The sequence below is a fragment of the Hevea brasiliensis genome, chromosome 5 (assembly GCF_030052815.1).
Source record: "Hevea brasiliensis isolate MT/VB/25A 57/8 chromosome 5, ASM3005281v1, whole genome shotgun sequence".
NCBI lineage: Eukaryota > Viridiplantae > Streptophyta > Magnoliopsida > Malpighiales > Euphorbiaceae > Hevea > Hevea brasiliensis.
Window position 1 is genome coordinate 102,690,444 of NC_079497.1, and position 23,104 is coordinate 102,713,547.

General features: G+C 32.6%; 1 pseudogene; it reads right to left on the minus strand.

The window, feature by feature from the left end:
* Nucleotides 1-7,754: 7,754 nt before the first annotated feature.
* Nucleotides 7,755-18,647, minus strand: LOC110653480 (glycosyltransferase-like KOBITO 1; annotated as a pseudogene).
* Nucleotides 18,648-23,104: the final 4,457 nt, after the last annotated feature.

Here is a 23,104-nt window from a genome sequence, read left to right on the forward strand (position 1 = left end):
GTATTATGGAAAAAGATACACTATAACCAGATAAGGGATATTTTGGTCAATTCACTTCAAGAGGTGAATTTGACCTAAATGTCCATTAAAATGTGTGAGATTAAAAATATTGAAAAAAAAGAATTAAAAATGGGAAAGGTATATGGAAAAGAAAAGAAATAAAAATTTCTAATTTTAATTACTATTATGACATCACAATGACTTAAGCATGACATAATTAAAAATTATAATTTTAAATTAATTAAACTAGGGGATAAAAATGTATAAAAGAAGACAAAATTTGTTAAAAAAATATATATATCACCTTCTTTTCCAAAACCAGCCGGCTCCCTCTTCCTCTCTCTTTTCTCCATTTTCATCCATTTTTAAAGCTTGAAACCTTGGATTTTCACCATAAATCCCATAGCTTCCCTTGAAAAAAACCTAAATTGGACCTTGATTTGAAGTTTGGGAGCAAGGAATTGGAAGGAAGTGGAAGGATTTTGAAGTTTAGAAGATCACCATTAGAGGTAAGCTTTCTTCTAACCCCAATTAATTGCATATTCTTTAAATTAAAGTTAATTTGTGTAGAAATAACATAAAAAATTTGAAAGAAATCATGTTGTATGGGGGAAGAGAATTTTAGCCAGCATTAGGGGATTAGGGTTTTGGAGTAAGTTGATGAAATTAAACTTGAATTCAAGCTTAGGTAATGATGTATGCTTAATTAGTATGTTTGAATTGCATGAGTTGTATAAATTTGTGATGAAGTGGAAATTAGGGTTTGGTAAAAATTAGGGTTTTGTGATATGTTGCTCAATGAATGTTTGCAAGGCCAAATTTTAGTCATTTGGTATATTTTGGTTGTGAATTGATATTGTTTTGGGTGAGGGAAATGATGAATTAGTAGGGTGCTAGTGTACTAGAATTCTGGACACTTGAGTCTAGTACACTTAAATGCCCATAAGTTGAGTTAAACCAATTGGAAATGAAACATAAGACACAAGGTTAGAATTTTTATGAAAACACCCTCCCCAGAAAATGACCATAAGTTATCTCAAATTTGACTTGAATCCGGAATTGCAATTCTAGACCTGACCAAAAGTGACTAAATGAATAGTACTTAGTAAATTAGGCATAACTCACTCTAGAAAACTTAAAATTAGGTGATTCTTAAACCAATAAAAACCTGAGACATAGAAGAATAATTCTTATGAAGAATATAGAGCCAAATTATGACCCTAAGTTGATCAAATTATTAGACAAAATTGGTCCAATAAATCTGTCCTGATTCTAGACTAACCTGAAAATCTTGAACAATGAGCAATCCGACCAGTTTTGGAAAAATTACCATAACTAAGGCTACAAAAATACAAATTAGGTGATTCTAAAGCCAAAATTTTCACAAGACATAGAACTAAAAACTTTATGTTTTGACCAGAACCCAGTTCTTAGGGCAAGGTAGGGGAATTGTTGGGATAAATCAAGAATCCTAAATCTGGAATTCCTGCTCCTTAGCTAATTGGCCTTATGACCTTTGAATGGTTATCAGGCCATAACTTTCTCTAAAAAACTCCAATTGAAGTGATTCAAAATGATTTGGAAACCTAAGATAAAGACCTAAAACATTGTTTTAGGGACTAGGGCCAAATTAAGAGATTAAGATGCTCGGATATGGAATGCAAAATTAAGGTATAAATCTAAAAAACCTAGAATTTTAGGTTATGACACTTGGAACAGTGTTTAGTAATTTGGCCATAACTTGAGATACAGAACTCCAAATTGAGTGATTCAAAAAGGAAAATGAAACTAAGACATAGAGGAATAACTTTCATTCAAATAACCTTCCCAAATTATGACTAAAACTAGGTTAAAATGGGGTTATAATGTCAAGGTTCCAAACTGTCCAAAACCAGAATTTATTGAAATTGCATATCCAACTTAGGAAATTCAATAGGCCTTTCTTAAATAACTTTTAGAGATAATTGGGAGGAGTATTAAAATACTTTAATTGTGCATTTTCAGTAGAAAAGGAGACCTTGAAGGATAAGGAAAAGTGAGTTAAGGAAAGAGGAGACTCATTAAAGGTTTGTGTACAACTAACTTTTTTCTTTGATTTTAACTTTGTAATTGATTTGAATGAATTTATTTTGAATGAGTTATGATTTTTCTTGTAATTGAGAATTTAATTTATGATATGAATTTGTGAATGTGGAAAAGCAAATGTTGGCCTTTTTTATATCATTGTAGCATGAGGGTGGGCCGGTTTTGAATGATTTTAAAAGTGTTTGAGAAATTTGTGTGTTGCCAACCCTTTGTGGGTTTTATGATGATTTGAATATGATTATTATTTTGCAAATGTGATTAGTGATTGAGAAACCTTTGAAAATTATTTTAAACCACAGTTAGTATGATCGTCCCTTATTGTGTTCCTCCTCCTTTTATGGGGTTGAGTTTGATTATGTGATCCTCCCTCCCTGGTTTACTAGTTAAGGTTAAGTTCAGATGAGTACTCGTATAGCTAGCTAGCCACCTCTCTCATTAATAATAATTAGTGAGGTTGTAGATTACTTTATCGTGGTGTACAATACGGCATTGATTAGAAATTTTGTGTCATAGTCTAAATTGTGTGTTATTGGCAACACTTGTGAAATGTGATTTCCAAAAATGAAATGTGATTTTAATTAAATAAATTGCTATTGATTGAAAATTTCTATGATGTTTTCCTAATTATGAAAAATGGGATTATTATGTTTTGATAAATTTATGCTCTATATTGAGTTTTTTTTTTTTTAGTATTAATTGTGCACCACTTAGTGTTATGCTCAGCGGTAGCTATTTCATGCTATCGCAAGTAAGGAGAAAGAAAGAGGTACAAAATGAGCAGTGTGGAGTAGTATTGGATATAGCTTCGGGTATACATCTTAGGTATACCATTGTATATTCATTTTGATGTAAATTAGTCTTTATGTACATAAAGACAAATGAGCAGTTATATAAACAAAATTATAATAATATTTTGATGTCTTTTTGGGTTGTGCCTTTGTATAAGAATATTTATTTTGATTTGTATATAAGATGAGCACATTTCTTGGTGTTGGTGTAAAGAAATGTGATGAATTAAGATTGATTGAGTTTAAATTGAACATAATATATTTTTATGAATTGATTTCTAATAGGTTTGAAAAACTATTTTATTGCATTTTTAGCTGTCACCATGCAAAATTTTAAAAATTGCTAAATAAATTTTATGGCATACACCAAATTTAAAGACACATTAATAACTATTTTATTATTGTTTTAAACTCTAGAATGAATTGGATTTGTGTAAAATCCCTTGTAGTATATTTAATAGATTATCGGCAGGCGAAGTTCGATAATTTATTAGGTATACTACGGGATTATATCATATCTTATAGAGGAATAAGGTGTGACACACATGGTAATGTTTTTAATTAAATCATACTATTATTGAGTTCAGTTAAGAGTCATGAAATTAGATTAAGTATGTGTATAATGTAAATATGATTTTTAACTAAATTTAAACCTTAACAATTTATAAATGTAATAATAAATATGATAAAATTTCAATTATATATTATATTGTGCCATTAAGTCTTTATTATAGTAAATTATTTATAAAAAATAAAAGTAAAAGTTAAAATTTAATAAATAAAAACTAATAAATTAAAAAAAAAATCCTGATCGTATAGAAAGAGGTCGGGCTATGGGTTTTTTTTTTTAATTTTAAGTTTATTTCAATTAAAATTAAATATATTTTAATTACAATTAAATTAATATTTAATTTATTTTTATTTTAAATTAAATTTTATTTTAATATAATAATATTAATGAATTCAAATTCGAGTTTGACTTTCAAGTTTGAGTTTAGCTTGTTTATATTATAAACGAGTCGAGCTCAAGTTTGGTTTTGATATTAGCCAAGCTCGATATAATGAGTTGAGTTTGAACTATTTAAAGTTTGATTCAGTTTGTTTACATTCCTAATTAGAAGTAAGGTTTTTTTTTTTTTTATACAGAAATAAGAGTTTATTTATTTATTTTTAAAATTTAAAAAATTTATTTATTCATTAAGAGCTTATTTATTTTTTTTAAAAAAATTAATTGATTTCAATTTTGATAATCTCACTTGATTTAAAAATTTTATATTGAATTAAATAAATCTTAAATCAATAATATATAGAAATAACTTTTAAGATTGTGAGATTTTAATAGGTTAAAATTAAATAAAAAATTCCATAAAATATGTATTAAAAAATATCATGATTTATAAACATCATCTGGTCTAAAAAACAATGAAGACAGAGAATTAAGATTTCATTTAAAATAAGTTATTTGCAAGAAAAGAATACAATTGAATTCTTATATAATCATACTTCAATTTTATTTTTTGAAAACAAAATTTAAAATTAAAAAAAAATTAAATTATTTCATTTCAAATATAAAAATTAATAAAAAAAATCAATTGAATTAAATTTTTTAAACTTCTAGATTTAAGACTTAACTAAGTTCAACCTGGTCAATAAATATTAAATTTATAGTATTAATTAATAGTCTTTTATACATTGATATTAATATATTAAATTTACAATATACACTATTCAATTAGTATTAAATTTATGTTATACAATTTGTGATGTTTTATAAATTAATATCACCTTAATAAAGATAGCTTTTTATAAATTAATTTTAGCATATTAGCTTATATATTAGAAATATATTATTTTAATATTTAATCATTTTGTCTAAATTATTTTTAAATTTTAATTAATATAAAAGATTTTTTTAGTGAATAATTATTTTGACTATCAAAAACAAAGATAATAAATTTACATTTTCTGAAATAATAGTAGTTTAGAGTTACCTTTTAGAGAAATGTTATATATATATATATATATATATACATGTATGGGGAAAAATATACTTTAGTATTTTGTGGTTTGCACATTTTATTAATAGGATCTGAGTTTTTTTTTTTTTTTTTTACTTAAGGGCTTGTGTCATGACGTGGTTAGCAATTATGACAAAATTACTAAATGATGTTCGTATATGCTGACATGGTAAGTTTCCTTATGCTCTTAAACTAGCGTGGCGAGTGGCCTTTACATATTTGACTATATATAATCATGTCATCTATTTAATGCCAAGTTAGAAAGAATGAAAGAAAATAAAATATACTGACATTACCTCTTTATTGTGAGAAAATCAGCAAACAGACTGATATATGCTTCTAAATAGGTGAGGCTCACTCACTATGTCAGCTTAAAAGTACAGGGAGACTTAATACGTCAGTATATATTGACGTCATTTAGTAATTTTATTATGAAGTTCTAACAATATAATAATATAGGCCCTTAAATGCAAAAAAAAAAAAATTCAAACCTCTATTAATAAAACGCGCAAACCACAGGGTACTAAAAAGCATTTTTCACAATACATATATATATGTATGTATTGTGATGCAAAATATTGTCATATGTTATTAACAAATTACTATCACATATACAAAATAACATCATTTTAAAAAATGTAAAAATAAAATTGTTACTGTGACCCGTAATGGGTCAATCGAGTTGACTAAATTTGACTAATTTTTATAGATTTTGACAAGGTTTTACAATTTACAGATTTTAGGAGTGAATTAAACCAATCATTGAGCCAATTTCTAGACATTGCTGTTTGAGTCTCTTTTTTTTTCGTCAGAGATAAAATATTCATTACAGGATAAAAGATCAGGCCAGTACAAAAGAGAGGCAGATCAATAACAAATTCTAGCTAAAGACCAAGAGTCCTAAAGCTAACAAAAAAGCCCATGACAACAAACAGGCAAAAGATTTAAAATAAAAAAGCCCCCCCAAAGCAACCCAACCCAGTACAAGCAAATGGCTATAAACCCAACCATAACCAATCAAACCCTAGCTACGGGACCCGACCCAAATGAGAAGGAGCTCCAACTTCCAACAAAAGCAGCGCCATCATCTCATAGACCGAAACCCAACAAGGCTCTCCCTGGGAAGACAAAGCAGAAGATGAACCACACAGAAATCAAATGCCAAAGTCGACATATCCACTGATTCCGATAGAAAATTCTTCCAAAAAGTCGAGTTGCCAAGAAGGACCCCAAGGGCATTCAATCACACAACCATGGTTGAGAGAATGATCTAAGCCAAAAGAACATTGACAGGCGGCAGACAGAGCTCCCTTAGTGCTTATGGCCTTGAGAGACTGGGTGGCATAGAGATCAACACTGGAAAACATCTCCGAGAGGTTCCACCCCACTAAAACATATCAACCCATTAATCCAAACCTTTGGCTTCATAACAGCCAAAATCCTCACCACTAGTCCCCTGATTCTGCATGCAATGCTTAAAACCAACCAATCTAACACACATATAGCATATCAAAGAAACCCTCTCTAAACAACACTAGATCCATCACAAAAAAACACACCGAGTTATTTATGCACAACTACACCGAAAATGAGGAGGGTAACCCATATCTTGAGCAGGGGAGGGAAGTCTCCCCTGAACCTGCATGCAACGCTTAAAACCAACCAATCTAACACACATACGGCATATCAAAGAAACCCTTTCTAAACAACACTAGATCCACTATAAAAACACACACCGAGTTATTTATGCACAACTCCACCGACAATGAGGAGGGTAACCCATATCTTGAGTAGGGGAGGGAAGTCTCCCCTGATCCTGCATGCAACGCTTAAAACCAACCAATCTAACACACATATGGCATATCAAAGAAACCCTCTCTAAACAACACTAGATCCACCACAAAAACATACACCGAGTTATTTATGCACAACTCTACCAAAAATGAGGAGGGTAACCCACATCTTGAGTAGGGGAGGGAAGTCTCCCCTGCCCAGAGGGGCAGGAAAGACCGCTCAACAACAAATCAGAGACAAGGCCGAGCCTTGGGAAGAAGCAACTGAAAGAGAGAAAAAGAGACCGCTCACTCCGAGATTGGAGTTGGACATTGTTTTAGTCTCTATTCAACCTTTATCTTAGTTAAAGATGATTAAGGTGTTTTTACAAAATGCTTGTTAAACTTATAACCCAAACAAGCTATGGCTAAAAACTCATATGATCATTGTGATGTTTTACTATATTTTTAAGATTTTTAATTAAATAAGTTTATACAAAATAATTTTAGATATATTAAATATATAATTTTAAAGAAATTTGTCTTTATTTTATATTTTTATATCAAGAATAATTAAAAAAAAAGTTACAGACCTAAAAATATGAGCTAATATCAACATTATCAATATGAAAATATAAAAACTTTCAACTACTTTTAAATTAAAGTCTCAATTCTCAATGATTATTTAGAAAAAAATAAATTTTAACTTTGTACATAATATATGTTTATTTTCAAAAATTAATCCTTTTTTTTAATTAGACACTTCAAATAAAAAAAAAAAAAATTGTGTTGTTGAATGTTTAAATAAAGATAAAACACAAAATGCTTGGACTGAATACTCACTTTCTTTGAACATCAAGATCATGCACATGGCACAAAAAGGGTGGATTATATTAGGAAAAGAATAGGGATAAAGGGGTAATTTCACAATTCTTAAGAACAGTAAAAGTAACCTCTTTTCACATTAAATACATGAGACCTACCTATATATGATTTCATATGTTTGTTTCATATGTTTGTATTTTAGTCCATAATGGACCCGATCTAAATAATAATTTCCCTTTAGTATATAGTAATAATTAAGAACCTACTTGCACTTCAAATCTTCAAGTAATATTTGGCTGTATCATGAATGGGAATGATACAATCATAAATCCCCTCAAAATGTGTATTTCCAATTACAAACCAAAGGAAACCAGCCAAGGCATTTAGAAAAACATTCAAGAAGTCGAAAAAATCACCATGATGGAATCAGAATCAAGCTTTACAACCCTGTCTCTCTATAGAATCTATTATCTACATGAAATGAACACCAGCGCTTGGGTAATGATCGGGAAGAGCCCCATCAACCGAACACCAAAATGCACCACCACTGCAGCCTATGCTACTTTTCTCATTCCCTGGGGATATCATTTTCCAAACGTCTCCAATGCTCGATCGCATCTTAATCTATAGTAGGGAATGATGATGCTAAGTGGGCCAGGACAGCTGCGGATGTTAGGTCAATACATCTATATACGATACCTAAATATCTTCCTCATCAGGAGGAGATTGTGGTGGAACAGCTGAGGGGAAAGAAGCATTGTCACTTATCTGCAAGACCCTTGCAGTTGCCTGAGTTCTTCATTTTGACCAATCTTTTGTGAAGAAATAACTCCACATTTAGCTGCTTAAGTAGAATTACTATTCTTGACCGAAGAAAATAATTATGTTAGGTTTGTCTGTGACATTGCCATGACATTACTGAATACACCAGATTCCGAGTCCTTGGACAATGACCTGCAAACACTGAATTAAGAAAGGTCTAAGGAGAGTGGCAGAGGCACTGTGCACAAATTCACCCAAAATTTACTACTTTCAATCTCATGGGAACCTCAAACCAATAATTGGGGTGGTTAGACTGACCATGGGAGCATAAATGCGAGTCAAGATGCCCTTTCTCATGAGTTCAATATTCAGTGATTTTTCAGTCCACACAAATACGTTCCCGGTACCTAATGCAATGAGAATTGTATGAGCGGCAATATTTAGGATATTTGAAATTATTTCACTGCAGCTACAGAATAAATTATCATCATACCAGATAGCAAAAAAACCTAATCAAAACAGGAAAATAGCAAGAGTTTATATATGGCTATTACCAGCGAAGCATTTCCTCTTCTGGTGCAGTTGAAGCAATTATGAATGCCTGCTCAGATCATAGAAAGGATAGGATGATAAGCAAAATAATTCAATTGTCTTCCCATACAATGTTCTTATTGTGTTTTGAACATTTTACCATATAAACTCATGGACTGAGTTGCAATAATAGAGAGGGGAGAAGAATAAAATAAATAGATAAAAATTATCCTAATGATTAGCCTTTTCAAACAGAATGAGCTTTAAACCAGTCGAAATGAGCATGCACAACTCAGGAGCAAAAAAGGCAAGAGTAATGAGTTGTCTATGAATGTTATTAAAATGATTACACGTTACCCTTACAATTTTTTAAAACCTACACCATAACTCATAACTATGTCCACTCAAACTTGTTGCAATGTGCATGCCAAAAAAATAAAGAATGAGTTTCTATTTGAATGTCTGATCAGCATACAACAGAAGCCTTTCTGTCAAGGCAATTATAAAATCACAAGCATCACCAAATTATTGTGGACACCAGAAATGAAAATGGAAAGCAAGAAAAATACTATTTTTTCTTAAACTTTTACATAATCTAACACTATTTCCCATTTCACCATCTTCTCATTCCTCCAAGATTTAAGGAAGTGCAATGCAACCTTGACGTCATCAAAACAACTAAAAAATGGAGAAATAGTTTAGTGTTCCTTTGAGTTGACAAAAGAGAACTGTAGCCTAATATACTACCAAGATGACCCAATCAACTAGCCTTATAAATATCCATAGCTTATTTTTCAAGTCAATAACCCAAATGACCCAATGCATCTTCAATAATTGTTCGAAGTACAACCAAAGGGTTACAACTATCTAAATATTGAAGGCATAATGATAATGTTTAATGAATAAAGTATGAATTCCAATTTTTTTAAAAAAAAAATTTGCCAAATATATATTTTTTTCCCATTTCATTGCAAAAGCCTTTAACAAGCGTTTCAATTTTAAAATGGTTCCATTTCCTTCCTAATTAAATCATAGCATTGATTCCTAGTTAGATACTATCAAAAAGTAGGAAAGAATGAGAGAGTGAAGGGGAATGTAATATAAGTTAATTAACTTCTACATTTTTTCAACATTGTATCTTTCTAATGCCATTCCATATGGAATCCAAAGTAGTAATTATGCCACCTAGCTATCCTAATTCCTTACTAGCCATCAACTCAATGGGACCCTAATAGAGTCTATGATTGAAAATTTCACTAGCATGATTGCACTGAATTTCAAAAATTGAAAACCACCCAAAACCCATTCTATACATGGTTACTAACCCTAATCCTAAAATAGCTTAATCAGAAAGAAATAGAAAAAATGGAATACAAGAAACTTAACAAGCACTGTTCCTGTAGAAAGAGTGATTCTCATTGATTTCAATTAATCTGTACACGGGTATATATATATACAATTGATTCCTATAATTGTGTTCTACTAATTAGGAAGAAATCCTAAATAAGAAATCCTAAATAGGAATACAGAATACAAAATATACAGAGAAATAATATAGTGATTGACTTTCCATAACACTCCCCCTCAAGTTGAAGCATAGATGTTAATCATGCCCAACTTGTTACAAATGTAGTCAATTCTAGCTCCATTCAGAGCTTTTGTGAAAATATCTCCTAACTGCTCTCCAGTTTTGATGTGTCCTGTTGAGATGATCTGTTGTTGAATCTTTTCACGAATAAAGTGACAATCAATCTCAATATGTTTGGTCCGCTCATGAAACACTGGATTAGAAGCAATATGAAGAGCAGCTTGATTATCACACCACAATTTCGCAGGCAGGGAGGTCTTAAAACCTGTCTCATCTAGTAATTGAAGTATCCACATTACCTCACATACTGATTGTGCCATGGCTCTGTATTCGGATTCAGCACTAGATCGAGAAACTACACTCTGCTTCTTGCTTCTCCAAGACACCAAATTTCCTCCAATAAAAACACAATATCCAGTAGTTGACCTCCTGTCAACCTTAGATCCAGCCCAGTCGGCATCTGAAAAACATTCAACATTCAAATGCCCATAATTACCATATAGCAAACCTCTTCCTGGAGCGCCCTTCAGATAACACAAGATTTGTTCCAAGGCTTCCCAATGAGCAACAGTTGGGGAAGACATAAACTGACGTACCACACTAACGGCGTAAGCAATGTCAGAACGAGTGACTGTAAGATAGTTCAATTTTCCTACCAATCTCCTGTATCTCTCTGGATCTTCAAACAACTCACTATCCCCTGCTAACAATTGTAAAGTTGGAGTCATTGGTGCGCTACAAGGCTTAGCGCCTAATTTTCCTGTCTCTGTCAATAGATCGAGAACATATTTTCTTTGAGACAAGAAACTACCCTTCTTACTTCTCATAACTTCGATACCCAAGAAATACTTTAACAGTCCCAAGTCTTTGGTCTGAAATTGAGTTTGGAGGAAGGTTTTAAGAGATGAAATACCTGCAGAGTCACTCCCAGTGATGACAATGTCATCCACATAGACTACTAAGAGAATTAGACCAGCCTCAGATTGCCTATAAAATACTGAGTGATCACACTTACTCTTTTGCATACCAAATTCCTGTACTGCTTCACTGAATCTCCCAAACCATGCCCTAGGACTTTGTTTCAAGCCATAAATAGACTTTCGAAGCCTACAAATTTTACCCAACTCCCTCTGAGCAACAAACCCAGGTGGTTGCTCCATATACACCTCCTCCTGAAGATCACCATGAAGGAAAGCATTCTTGATATCCAATTGATGCAGGGGCCAATCATATGTAGCTGCTAAAGAGATAAACAAGCGAATAGAAGTAAGTTTAGCTACAGGAGAAAAAGTATCAGAGTAATCAACCCCATATGTCTGAGCATATCCTTTTGCTACAAGGCGTGCTTTTAACCTAGCCACAGAACCATCAGGATTTACCTTTACTGTATATACCCATTTGCAACCAATAGCTTTCTTACCAGTGGGCAAAGGCAATAGTTCCCATGTACCATTAGCATCTAAAGCCTCCATTTCCTCTTTCATAGCATCACACTAGCCAGGATGAGACAGTGCCTCATCAACAGTATTAGGGATAGGAACAGAGTCTAAAGAAGTAACAAAACACCGAGAACAAGAAGACAATTGATTATAAGAAACAAAAGAAGAGATAGGGTAAGTACATGAACGTTTACCTTTACGAAGAGCAATGGGTAAGTCTAGATCAGAATCATGATCAGTATGAGGTACAGGATCTCCCAACGAAGTAGTTGGTGGAGGATCTGAGTCAGAAATCTCCAATCTCCTGGAATAAACATGAACAACGGGAGGTCGAGTAGGTCTAGAGACAGAAGGAACAGGCTGTGGGAGAGGACTAGACATTGGTTGGACAGTATATATTAAGAGATCATCCTCCTCCCCCTGACTCTCATACACAGATGGAGAAAAAAATGGAGTGGACTAAAAAAATGTGACATCTGCAGAAACAAGATAACGATTAAGAGTAGGAGAGAAACAACGGTACCCTTTTGGAGTCGGGAGTACCCAAGGAAGACACATTTGAGAGATTTTGGATCCAATTTAGTAACCTGTGGACGAACATCACGCACAAAACAGGTACAACCAAAAATACGGAGTTCAATAGGGAACAAAGATTTTGTAGGAAACAAAGTAGTATAAGGAATATCCCCATTAAGGACAGAAGACGGCATACGATTGATAAAAAAACATGCCGTAGAAACTGCATCTGCCCAAAAGTGTTTAGGTACTTTCATCTGAAAAAGAAGAGCACGAGTTACCTCAAGAAGATGACGATTTTTTCTTTCGGCCACGCCATTTTGGGATGGGGTATCCACACAGGAAGACTGATGAAGAATGTCATTTTGTGTCATATAAGGCTGAAATTGTGCTGAAAAGTATTCTTTGGCATTGTCACTTTTTAATATGCGCACAGAAATATTAAATTGAGTTTTGATTTCATTACAAAAAGCACAAAAGATAGAAAACAACTCAGAACGATTCTTCATTAAATATAACCAGGTAACACGAGAGTAATCATCAACAAAAGTAACAAAATAACGAAATCCAGTTTTAGATGTAACAGAACAAGGACCCCAAACATCAGAATGAACTAACTCAAAAGGAGATGAAGCCCGTTTATTGACTCTAGACACAGAAGGCAAACGATGATGTTTTGCAAACTGACACGACTCACATTCTAGTACTGATAAAGACTGAAATTGAGGACACAGCTTCTTCATGGTAGACAAAGAAGGATGACCCAATCTACAATGAGCTTCAAGAGGTGTTAAGGTATTGGAGCAAACAAGCGACCGCGGTACATGATTTTCCAGAATGTAGAGACCACCTGACTCGCGTCCTCTACCAATAATCTGCTTCGTCGTAAGATCCTGAAACAAACACTGGTCAGGAAAAAAGGAAACATAACAATTTAAGGTACGAGTAAGTTTACTAACAGAAAGTAGATTAAAAGAGAATTTTGGTAGACACAAAACAGAAGACAAAGAAATTGACGAAGTCGGGTTCGCAGTTCCAGAACCCATGACACAAGAAGTAGAACCATCAGCTAAAGTAACAGTAGAGGAAGTGAGATTAGACTGAAAAGCAGATAGAAGACTAGAATTACCTGTCATGTGATCTGTCGCACCAGAATCAATAACCCATTTGGATGAAGAAGACACAAGGCATGTAGTGGATTTACCTAAATGGATTTACCTAACTCAGCGATCGCAGTGACAGGGGAACTGGTAGGCTTTAGAGATGCCTGATACTGGGAAAATTGTGCAAAATCCTCTGCAGATACCAAAATAGTTTTCTCAGAGGAAGATACTGTAGAATTCTCTGCTGCCATATTTGCCATCTGTGATCGCTGATTTTTTTTCTGAAGTTGCGGACAATTATATTTTGTATGGCCAGGCTCATGGCAATAATAACAAATGACTCCTCTTGAGTCCTGATTAGAACTAGCCTCTCCATTACACTGATTACTTCTGTTGCCTGTAATTCCTCCTCTACTTCCTCTTCTATTACTCTGTTGTCCATTTGGATTACGGCTAATAAGAGCACTCTTGTGCATCGTGAAGATTGAGTACTCTCTGTACGAAGGACCCGTGTGAACGTTTCATGCAAAAAGGAAATCTCAGAACTGGAGAGGATCTGAGATTTAGCAGTCTCATACTCTGAAGGAAGGCCTGCAAGAAAACTCATAACAGCCAATTGCTCCCGTTGGGCCTGCTGAACTTTCACATCAGGACTAAAAGGCAACAATACATTAAGTTCCTCATATACCCGTTTAAAATCCATAAAATAAGCCGTGAGAGACTTATCATCTTTCTCAGCATGGTAGAATGCCTTACAAACATCATAAATACGGGAGATATTCCCTTTACCAGAATACAGAAAATCTAAGTAATCCATCAATTCCTTAACAAATTCACAGTGATTAATTAAACTAATTACCTCACTATGAATCGAGTTCCGAATCTGCAAAAACAACCGAGCATCCTCTCTTAGCCAAGTTTGTCGTGTATCATCAGTGGGTGGATCTTTTAGTAAGGTGATCATCCTTATCAATGCTACGCAAATAGACCCTAACAGTCTTACTCCACTCCAGGTAATTCGAACCATTAAGTTTGTGTTCCGTGATCTTAGTCATCACCGGAATCACATCAGAAATAACATTCTTATTGTCTGCCATTTGTTGAGACAAAGAAAACTAACCGAAACGCTAATCCAAAGTGCTTATAGCAGCAAAATAATCCAAAATCACAAATCAAGCAAATACCAAAATAGGATCTGAGAGCCAAACCTCAGAAGTCCTTTAATGGTTATATTGGATCAGGCAACAGCACACAGTGGTGGAATAAGGGGGTTGAGACAACGCCGGCGATGTTGATCGGGGTTGAAACGGCTGGTCGGCGGCCAAGGTCTCCTGAGCTGGGTAGTGAGAACAAATAGTCACCCTAGATTGATGACCTGCTCTGATACCATGTAGAAAGAGATGATTCTCATTGATTTCAATTAATCTGTACATGGGTATATATATATACAATTGATTCCTATAATTGTGTTCTACTAATTAGGAAGAAATCCTAAATAAGAAATCCTAAATAGGAATACAGAATACAAAATATACAGAGAAATAATATAGTGATTGACTTTCCATAACAGTTCCCAACTAGAAAACAGAGGACAATCAACAGAATAAGAGATAGGGTATGCATGAGAACTTACAGCTCTGTCAAATTCCAACATAAAACATCTTTTAACATCATCCTTTGTAGGCTTGCAACCACGCCGATTACCTCTTGAAGTCAAATCAGAAATTTTGGGTATGCATAATGCAGAACTGCAGCCTCATCCAATTTGATCTCACTACCAAATTTTACACAGAAAGACACTTAGGTGCTTGCCAACTCTTTAAGCATAAGTTTGAAAGCATCATAAGTCAGAATGGATTCAGAAAATAAGTAGATACAGAAATCCACTTAATGACCTTGACCCTCAGGAGACAACAAACAAAACCACATGCTTGCATGCAATGAAAAATATTCTGTCACGTAATTCATCTAATTGCAAATTGAATAATGTGCCGACACGTGTGTATGCATGCAAATATCACATTTTTACTCAAAATAACAACATAAAAAAAAGGGATGGTGCACATAAAATCAATAGGATTTCAAATTGAATGAGTACACTTTGGAGTCTTCATATAGTTATGCCATCTATGTGCACCATTTGGGCAAAGATGATCTTGAATTCGGGCATCAGCCTTCCCATTTCCATATGTCAGAAAGTAATTTGAATTACCATGAGTTGCTTCTTTATAATTTCCAAAGTATACATCTTTTGGAAGAAGATCATAGTTCTTCTTGAACATGGAAACCTATGCCAACAAAAAAGAAAGAAAATGAAATTTATGAAAAACTAATTTCGCTGGAAATGTGGTACAAGCCAAAAATATAATTAACAAGTTTTATGAGTTTACTAATTTTCTAGCTAACCATCATATCATAATGTGTCTCTATGCACAAACCAAATAATATGGTCTCAAAAAGAAAGCTGAGAAATTGGAGCAGTTGCGTTAAACAAAATTTAAAGGCAATCCATCAATACTTTGGACATCTTGTCTAAACGGCGGCCATTTGATTAGTTATATGTATTCTTTAATTTAAACTAGCTAATGATGTGGGAAAAAGAAATTAAAGAGATAATACCTCAATAAAAGGCTCCTTGACATCATGTTGCTCAGCACTACTCACCTGAAACAAATAACTTCATTAAACATGAAGAAGAGAAAGAAGCCAATAAACTGTGGATGAGCAGACATTTTTGTACACCAAACTAGGAGTGTCACATTTAAAGATTGGATTTATTCTCTAAATCTTATAGAAGCAGGTCCACTTACATAATTTGAAAAGATAACCATATCAACATTTCAAGGCACATCAGAAAGCAATTGTCTCAGGGAATATTCACGAGCTCCCACAGGATGTATTAGCTCATCAGTATCAAGATGGATAATCCAATCCATATCAGCTTCCTAAAGTCCAATTAAACAAATAGATAAATTTCCATGTGTCACAGCAATAAGCAGATGACTTATACTGTAAATGAAAGTTTAAATACCACACCCTTGCCATGACAATGGTCATTTCCTCGTTGAGGGATTGTTTGACAAATAACTCATAATTACATGGTTTGTAAAAGAAGCTTGCCAGCCAAGTCTCATTCCAGATCCGGCTTATGACCAAAAACATAATAGAAACATAAAGTTAAAATCATTTAATGAGATTCATAAAGTAACTTGTATAGTGGAAGAAAAAATGCAAGTTTATCATATAACACCATCTAAACAATCTTCATTTTATATCACATAGTATCTAGTTAGACAAAGTAAACTTATTGAACGTCAAAATAATACAACAGTTATTGTCCCACTTATATTACTGTTTTGGTTTGGTTCTGATTTTCATCAAAATCCGAACCGAACTGAACAAAACCAAAGGCAAAACCAATTTTATACACATATTTTTCATCTATCTTTTAGATACATTGTAAAATATATATATATAATTAAAAAGTTATATAATTAAAGAATAGAAAAAAGTTATATTATATAAATATTTGTCAAAAAAAAAATCTCATTTCCCTTATTTGTATTAATAATCTCACATTAATAAATTTCAATAGTTTGATCAGAATTAGTTTCTTATATTAATGGTAAAGATGAGATTATTTATAACTGAATATTAGTATCTGAATTCAATTATTACAAATTTGACTTGCAGTATAAGTTGAGGTTTTAATTAATAGTTATTAATTATGTTATATTGATACAATACAATTTAAGTTAAAGAAATAAATAATTTTGACATATATATATATATATATATATATATATATATATATATATATAGAGAGAGAGAGAGAGAGAGAGAGAGAGAGAGAGGAAAAATATAAAAACTCTTGGTACAATTTAAATAGCAACTAACTTCAACACCCAAATGGTGATTCAGGTTCTACTCTCCATGACAAAAATTATATAAAATCCATTCAAGAACCGAGATCTAAACCAAACTCAAACCAAAACCTGAACTGAAGCCATACCAAAATTTCGACTATGTTTGGTTAGGTTCTGGTTCTTAGCAAGGGCAGGACTCGAACACCCCTAATTTTCATTAGCATTTCCATTACCCTATGTTTGCGAATATGGGAAAGTTGGGGAAGGAAACTGGTGGGGAGTGAAGTTGAGGGCAAATGAATCTTTTGACCAGTTTGGGAGAAGCAGGGTGAGGGAAATGAAAAAGGGGTGAAAATTTTCACCCGGGCCCACCAGATATTAATTGCCCCAAAATGGTAGAAAAGGAGCAGAATTTTTGTTGCATTTGTAATTACAAACCCCCAAACTTTTTTTAATTTACAATTTCATTAGCATAAAATTGTAATTCAACTTACAAAATTTAATTTATCTTCTTCCACCTTTTTACATGCTCCAAACATAAGAGAAGAAGAAGAAACATGAAGTCTTCTCCCTCATTTTCTCTACTCTCAATTTATCTCCCCTCAATTTTTTCCCCAAACAAAGGGTTAGGGACCAAGTATTTGTTAAATAAATCCTTTTAAGCCAAATACTTGACAAATATAACCTTGGTCAAAGACTCAAAGTATGGGATATGAAAGAATACATCAATTCCACAAATCTTATGGCTAAAGATAGTAAGAAACTGATCAAAATACCTCTGATTACTCCAAAAAAAAGGAAAAAAGAAAAAAACTTGTCTTTGTATTGCAAAATTTTACAATTGTTCAACATTTTGTAGATCACAAGGATAAACCCAAATTAAAATGCTTTCACCTTAGCATTATGAATATTAAAATCCATGAAGAAAAAGCACTGACCTGCTAGCTTGTCGTTCCTCTAATTCTTAAGTTCTGTATATAACTTTCACACCCTGAAAAGACATGTATACCATGACAACAATAAGTTCACAAGACTATAAACAGGAAAGTGAAAGTGAACCCACTCTGGGGAAACATCAGCATAAAAAGAGTACAACAAAATATCATAGTATAAAAATGTTGAGGGTGGACAACAAGAGATCTAGACTCACTGGTATTGTTCCCAGAACTTTAGATACATTAGGAGAGGCAGCCTTCCCCTCCATGAAAAGGAAAAAGGATGAAAGTCCAATAACTATGTGATAAAATATCCAAAGTAAAGTCTGTTCTAAGCCTACAGAAGTGCCTGTAGTTATACATATCTGGCATGCAGCAAAATTACAAATGGAAAAAAAAAAGTCATAAAATACTCCAAATTTTCATTTTCTAAAAGCAAATAAATGGATCGCAGTATGCACAACGGTAAAAATTTCAAATGAAACACAAAGAAAATGAGCAAGTGGCAAACACATTAAAAAAAAAAAAAGAAAAAAAAAAGAGAGAGAACAATCGCAATGAATCCAGAGAAGAATTGTACAAGCTTAATAATCAGAAGTGCATAGAGCAAATTTTACTTCTGCTTATAAAAAAAATTACTTCTAAAAAAAAGGCCCTTTATCATTTGAATTTAATTATGCCAATTAAATAAGGTTCAATATTGTTTAAACTCAGAGTCAAATTTATATCAAAATACTGACGAACAAATACTAAACTATGATTAACAATATCATCCGGCAATATTGTTCTATTTAATAGAATTATGAACTTCCAGAAACAATAATCATCCAATTTCCTAGCTAGCTATATGAACACAGCTATTTTGTAAATCATCTCTTCCTAGTGATCAAATCAAACAATTTGTGCCACAATAAAAGTACATAAATATGAAAATGAAGGGGGAAAAACCCAAACACAAAAGAAACATCTGCCTCTATCTCGTTTCAATGTGATAACATAATACAGAAACGATCAAAATAAAATGATTCGAAGGAAAAGAAATGGAATAAAAAAGGTATAGTCATCGATAGCCAACGATTCATGCCCCAATTAAACCTGCATTCTCAGTACTGTATCCAAATCCAGACCGAAACCCGAAAACCAATCACGAGAAACACGCATAGATAAGAAGTATTTACCAAAGATCAACCCCAAAAAAATTTCAAAAGACCACAAACCCAAAACTCCCCTTGGGCCTCAGGTCAGACCCCAAATGGAATTTCCAGTTCTGAAATAAGGAAACGATGGGTAATGGCTCCGACCCAGAAGATTCGTACAACCCGAATCCTTACTTCTTGATGAAGAGGAAACTGCTGGTGTCCATTCCAGGAAACTCAAGGTGGTCAGGCGACCATATAGATATGGGGTCGGTCAATCCACCACGCTACTGAAGAACACAACGAAGGCAGAAGCAGTTAAGGGAAGGAGAGTGAGGAGTAAGAGACAGGAAGTGAAGGCCTGGGAAGAGACGGAGGAGGGTCTTGAACCCGCCACGAGAGATTGTAAGGAGCAAAGAGAGACAGGAGTATATATATAAAATTATATGGAAATGGGTTATAGGTAGAGATTTAGAGACAGAAAAGTTGAAACTGAATTGGCAGGAGAAGCCATGGACGAATAATACAGAGTAGGCAGTAGCCGTTTTGTCGTTAGGTGTATTTGTTGCCGTCGTCGTTCAGTTTTTCTTTTTTAAAAATAAAAATTACAATAAAGTCCTTAACATGTTGTAAAACTAATAAATCAATTCCTAATTTATTTTTAGTAACAATTTAATTTTAAACATAAATTTTGTTAACAAATTAGTTTAAATTAACTGTTAATTTTTTTTTAAATTAAAATAATTTATTCCTTAAATTTTTATTTTATTAACAAAACAATCTTGACATTTAAATTTTTTTATAAATAATTATTTATTTTATATTTAAAGTTCTATTTATTTTATAAAAAATATTTTTTTATAAAATATTTTTCATATTTTTTAGTATTTGAGAGCACTCAGAAAAATTAGTTAATAGAAAATATTTTACTGATTAAAGAAAAACTAAGTCTTGACTTTTATTTTTCAAAAGAGAAAGTCATTTTTCGTTTTTTAAACTTTTAAAATCTTATTAAAATATAAACACACTTATACATACATGAAATAAATAAATATCATAAATTTACCACTACAATCAAATAAAAGAAAATATTTTCATAAAACATATTTTTTTCAAAAGAGAAAGTCATTTTTCGTTTTTTAAATTTTTAAAATCTTATTAAAATATAAACACACTTATATATACATGAAATAAATAAATATCATAAATTTACCACTACAATCAAATAAAAGAAAATATTTTCATAAAACATATTTTCTTAGAAAATATTTTCCATATATATAAGTTATTTTCTGTGAAACAAATAGAGCCTAAATAATTATATATTTATAAAATATTACTATTTTTATATTTATAATTATTTAAATACAAAATAGTAAGAAATTAGTTCATAACAAGTAATACGTTTTACTAAATTCTTAAATTTTTAAATTATAATCTATAATTCTAAGAAAAATTTTTTTTTATTTACAGTAATATTTTTTAATAAGTAAATAATTATAAAAATTCTTTTACCATGATTTTTAAGAAAAAAAATTTACAAATAAATTTATTTTTATATGATTTAACATAATTTCTTTTGACAATTCATAATCATATATATATATATATATATATATATATATTGTTTAAAGTTATAATTTATTTATAAATTTTAAATATTTTAAAAATTTTATATTTTAAATTAAATTTTATGTAAGTTAATTTTTTGAAAAAGCATATCTATGATCTACATGGCTATGAAGAAGATCAAAGAAAAGCAATGGAAATAGTGGAAGTGCAGGCAATTAAGGAATATGGACTCGAGAGATGGTAGAATTTATGTGACTCCTGTCATACACCAATCATCTTTTTTGTACCTAGTTATGAACAGTAATATAATTAGTGATAAAGGTGATAGAACAATTAAGTTGTATAGTTAGTTTACTGATAGAAATTAAATTATGTGAACAGACTGAGGTTAAATACATAAAAGAAGATGATGCACTTTTCCTTACTCCTTTAATCACATTTTATGATTGATTAGTAAGGGTAACTTTAAAGAGAGGTGGTATAAAGCCTCTGCTCCAACCACTAGAGGAATTGTCTGCTTTGGCCCACCCCATTCTTAGCCTCACGATTTTATTCATAGGTGGAATGGAGAACTTTCTAGGAGGTCACCCATCCTAGGATTTCTCTCAAGCAAGCACACTTAACTCTAAAGTTCTTCTAATTCTCCAGGCCATTCCACCAAAAGGCGCCTCTAGTAATTAGTTTTCCCCATTTCAATGTATGATTTGATTCATTCTTGTGCCCTGCATTCTACTACCCTAGGTAGCCTCACTATCCTAGAAGCCTGCCGAGATTTTACTCTCTTGTGCCACTCCCTGCCCTCATCGGACTGCTTTCCTAGGTCCGATCGTTACAGGCTAGCCAGCTTCCGCCTGGTTTGTCCTCGAACCACACATCTACTAGAGGGGGTTCGACTCTGATACCATCTGTAACACCCCTGCTCTAACTACTAGAGGAATTGTACGCTTTGGCCCACCTCATCCTGAGCCTAACTGTTTTGTCCCCTTGGTGGAATGGAGAATTTCCCAGGAGATCAATCATCCTAGGATTTCTCTCAAGAGAGCATGCCTAATCCCAGAGTTTTTCCAATTGTCCAGGCCATTCCACTAAAAGGTGCCTCTAGTGATTAGTTTTTCCCATTTCAATGTATGATTCGATTCATTTCTGTGCCCTACATTCCACTACCATAGGTAGCCTCGCCATCCTAGAAGCCTACCGGGAGTTTACTCTCTTATGCCACTCCTCACCTTTATCAAACTGCTTTCCTGGGTCCAGTTGTCATAAGTGGAGTAGAGACTATAGTAGAGAAAAAGGTTTTTATTACCAAAAATGTGATCAAAAGAGCCAAAATCTAGGATCCATGTTCTAATGGCTAAGACATAGAAAAACAGCAAAATTACCATGTTAGATAGCAAATGATGAGGATGATTGTTGCGTCATTGCTTGATACTATAAGTACTCATTGTAATAAGCTCTAATTAAGTTAATAAAATTAGTCACTTGATTTTTTGTATCAAGTAATAGAAGTAGACCATATCCATTAGACTACCATATGAGTAGTAGGTCAGCTAATGAACTAATTATTCCATGGTGGGCGGCCATGGATTGCCCAACAAGTGTCAATTGTATCATCGCCTTTGTCATTGTAGGTGCAACGTGACTTTGAGCCTTTCCCTTCTCGATAATTATCTTACCCCTATTGATTTCCATTTTGTATAGATAACAAGAAGACTTATTTTTAGTTGTGTTATTCATACCTAGAGAAATGCACAAGAGTTGACTAGAAACATTTTCTAAATTAGGGATAACAAGTCTTGTTAATATCTGATCCTTAGCAGAATAAGGATTAGGTCATAATCCTATCAAAGCTATGACTATAAAGAATTGCTCGTGTAGTTATGCTATTAGAAAAGGGTATGAGAGAGTTAAACTTGTTCTTTAATGTTTCTATTTACCCTAAACAACTAGCCATATCTTGATTCTACTGCAAATTGACAGTGTCTAAGACAACCTTGTATATGTTGGACATCGTTAATATACAACGTCTTGACTTTAGTCTATACCTTATAACAAGTTTTCTAAGCCTGAAATAGTAAATAGTTTATAGTCCAAAGAATACCATAAGATAAGAGACTACAAAATTATACATCAATTTTGACCCAACTTGTTTAGTTAATGACATCAATATA